Source organism: Octopus sinensis, linkage group LG2, assembly GCF_006345805.1.
Source record: "Octopus sinensis linkage group LG2, ASM634580v1, whole genome shotgun sequence".
Classification (NCBI taxonomy): domain Eukaryota; kingdom Metazoa; phylum Mollusca; class Cephalopoda; order Octopoda; family Octopodidae; genus Octopus; species Octopus sinensis.
In genome coordinates, this window is record NC_042998.1 from 145,743,912 (window position 1) to 145,748,083 (window position 4,172).

Sequence of the window (4,172 nt, forward strand, 5' to 3'; positions counted from 1 at the left end):
TTTTGGTCTATTGCTCTGGATGTGAAAGCTTGAGCCTAATGGCAAACGACACTGCCAAACTCAAAGCACTTGGAATAACATATAACAAAAGAGTACTAAGGATCAGCTGGAATGAGAATCGAACAAACAAGTCTGTACTTGAGGAAATAGGAACGGAAAAAGAACTTTAGGAAGAGAAAGCTGCAGTACTTAGGGTGTGTTGTCAGAGTCCAGAACCTCATCACTCATATTCTAGAAAAAAGAGTCAATGGGGAATGAAGACTTGGGGATTAGAGAAGACACTGGCTGGACAATAAAGGATGGCCTAGAAGACGTTTAGTTGAATGCACAACCATGGACAGAAGCAGGAATCGATAGAGAAAGAGAGTGATGGTGCAAGCATCTAAAGCCCTGATCCTTCAGCATTGAGGATGGGAGTCGGCAAGGCAAGGCAAAACTACAGTACCTTCCCTAAAGTCATAAAGTCATAAAGTGCCACTGATGACCTTATAAATGTGAACTTAACACTCTGATCACTCACTAGGCCAGATATAAACATATTGTGTCATGTAAATCATAGGCTGGGCTTCCTTTCCCAGAAATATCTCAACATTGATTAGTTGCTACGTCATTAAACACACACACACGCGCATACACACGCACATACATACACATACACTCAAATATGCTGAAAAGTGCAGTATTGTTCATAAATTTGATACAGTTCAACAACTCCACCACCCCATCATGAAGATTATCCGTTCTTTTAATGCAAACGAGAAAATACCATCAGCGAGAGAGGAGTCATTCCTCATCAACATTCCATTTCAGATTGAATTCTCCTCCTTCCGTTTCTCTCCCTATAACTCTCTCTCTCTCTCTCTCTTTCTCTCACTCTGTCAGTGTGTCCTCCTCTCTCTGTCTTTCTCTCTCTTCTAATGTTACTACTACTACTATTTCAACAACCATTACTGCTGTCACCATCACCACCACCACCACCACCACCACTATTCTTATTTTTATTGTTGTTGTTGTTGTTGTTGTTATTTCTGTTATTACTACTACTACTGCTACTACTAAGATTACTAGTACTACGATTACTAATGCTGATACCACAATTACATAAGCTGCATATATGCCATTCCTAGTTAAACACACGCTCTCGGTTGCACATCCTCCGCCTACATCCAATCCATCCCTTCAGATTCCTTGTAATCACTTTACTAAATAACATTGTATCCCAATGTTTTATCTCTTTCTAACACGACTATCCCCTCACACTGTTCATTCATTAACTAAATTGTATTTCCCTTAATTAAAAAAATTAATCTATTAACCTCGCTCTGTTATCAAGATCCTACAGCCTGGAAAGCCTAAATATCTAACAAGGTGCCACCGAAATTAATTGTTACCAGGGTATCAAAAAATTGCCCTGCGGTAGTAAGAAACACATGCAAGTGTTTCAGTCCTTACCTCTAATAGGAGCTGCATCCAAGTCATGATTCTAGGATGTACGCCTACTGTCACATTTTGTGTAGTGTTTACATTGCAACCTTCCTGATTGATTAATATATCCCGTAGCCAAGGTTACAGTTTTACGGATGGGAGACCGAGTGCCATAGGCTAGAGAATCGGAAGAACATATGTCTGTTAGGTAAAAAAATTTGTTACTAATAATAAAATATTGAAATCAAACCAAATTGTCACAGTCTGTTAGCACAAACTTGGGAAAAGTTGCTTCCGGTAAGTCAGTAGGTATGAGGGAAGTCACGTCCTCTCATTATATATCGCCCCTCTCAGCATTCATAACCCACATTTGACGTATCTTACATTATTTAATGACTGTATTACCTTTAAGAAACATTTAAAAATTATCAAAATGAAGAATTTTCTTAGATCGATAAAAGGAATGCAAACAAAATTTCACCTGTCTGTCAGCTATTTGCAATGGGTGGGTGACGATGGTGCACCCCACTGGTGGATAATCGCAGTAACGCAGTATATCATAGCCAGAAATATGAGTTTAACATTCTGCTTGGCAATTCTCTTAACCAAAAACATAAACTGTTATACAGTTAACCTGAAAGATGATGAAGTTGGAAAACAGTCTCTCATAACGTAGTTTATTTATGACAAATTTATGGCTTCATACTTTATTCCTGTGTACTGTCAGAACATAGTATTTACATGTACAAAATCATACATCATCCTTAGAAAATCACTTTAAAATATCTTTCCATAGGTGAATGATAAAACATACCAATTTTTTTTTCTACAAAATGTACGTCTTATAAACGGCAATGATTAAGCTATTTATTTTGTTTCATTATAGCCTAGAAAAGAGGAGGTGGCTAATATTTTTCTTATATTTCCTTGAGTGTTTCAGTCGTTAGACTGCGCCCGTGCTGGGGCAACGCCTTGAAGAATTTAGGTCGATCAAACTGACAGCCAGTGTTTATTTTAAGCCTGCTAATTATTTTATTAGATCTCTTTTTTTTTCCGAAGCGCAAAATTACTGGAATGCAAACATACGTATATCGGTTGTCAAGCAGATGGTGGGGTCGGGGAACACGAACACGCAAGTGCACGCACATATATTTACACACATATATGCATACATATACACATACACTCACACATATATATGCATATATGTATATGTATATATATATATATATATATATATATAATATATATATATGGGTGCGTGGAGTTCAATCATAAAATAATATAAATAAAATATATATACATGCATATATACATATATGTACATACATACATACATATATATATGTGTGTGTGTGTGTGTGTGTATATAAATGCATGTTTGTAATATGTATATATAAGAGGGGGTGCTGAAGAGTTTCTGGCTTTCAGGGCGTAACGAAAGGCCTGGCTGGAGGCCCAACTTTCCGAGTTCTTTGACAAGGATTAGAATAAAACTGAAGGACCGCTGCAATAACGGTGTGAATCTGAGAGGCGAATATGTTGAATTAGATCATAATTAACTGATCCTCCTGTATTTTCTTTTACTCAAAGTCAGGAACTTTTCAGCACACTCGTATATTATTTTAAATGTGTGCCTAGTTATATAATTGTGTATGTATGTATATCTAAGTATCTATGTATGTGTATATATGTATGTATATATATTATAATATATATATATATATATATATATATATATAATATATATATATATGTATATGTATATATATATATATATATATATATATTAATATATATATATAATATATATATATATATATATATATAACACACAAACACACACACATGAAGGGCTTTCACACATTTTCCGTCAGCCAAATTCACTCAGGTGCGGCACGCTAGTACTGAACCTGAAACCGTATGTCTGTACAGTAACCTCTTAGCCACAGTCACATATTTCGAATATGATATGGATGCTGGAATGCATCTGGGGATATGTGTGTGTGTATGAACGCGTTTATCTGTGTATATATGTGTGTACATGTGTATGTCTCCGTTGCAGTTGAATTAGCTCATGGTTTAAATTCGTTAAGATAATTTATTTGTTTAAAAACAGTTTCTTTTAAGGGAGGATTAGCTCCTCTAGACAAATTTCTATGATTCATAGAATAAACAAGATTATCTGATAAGACGCTAACTGAGATATAGACAGCTTCAAAAATTATCATATAGATTATATAAAACTTTATCTCTTTTTGTCTTTTTGTTCTGTGATGAGTTTAATATAATTTCTTTTTACTTTTTTTTTTTTTTGCTTCAGATTTCGGCCATCTGTTCCAGTATTTTCGGAAATAACATCTTTGACAATGCCAACGATCTTGCTATAGAAAACGGTAAGATAAACTAAAACAATTGTTAAATCTCTATGGTATTGTTGATATTTATTTATCACTCCTATTTTACAACAACTATTACTTCTACCACAACTCTTTTCTGCGTTGTGTACTCAATTCTTTCGTTTCTTTGCAGCCAATACTGGTTTTTACGCTATTTCTTTTGTGTCGCTCTTGCTGTCAACTTTTGAAAGCCCAGCTGTCTCTCTAATTCTGTATGTGCGTCTCTCCCTCCTTCTCTCGCTCTCTCTCTCTCTCTCTCTCTTTCCCTCCTCTCTCTCTCTCTCTCTCTCTCAATATATATATAATATATATATATATATATATATATATATAGAGAGAGAGAGAGAG

At 35.2% G+C, this 4,172-nt stretch overlaps 1 protein-coding gene across 4 annotated transcripts in view; it reads left to right on the plus strand.

Annotated features, from left to right (window-relative positions):
- Positions 1–4,172, plus strand: part of LOC115229316 (L-threonine ammonia-lyase) — a 498,130-nt gene that overhangs the window by 216,831 nt on the left and 277,127 nt on the right. For all 4 annotated transcript variants that reach the window (XM_036500104.1, XM_036500115.1, XM_029799695.2 and 1 more), the window contains one exon: positions 3,749–3,821. The gene's annotated coding sequence lies outside the window, so the exon portion shown is untranslated. The remainder of the gene's footprint in view (positions 1–3,748; positions 3,822–4,172) is intronic.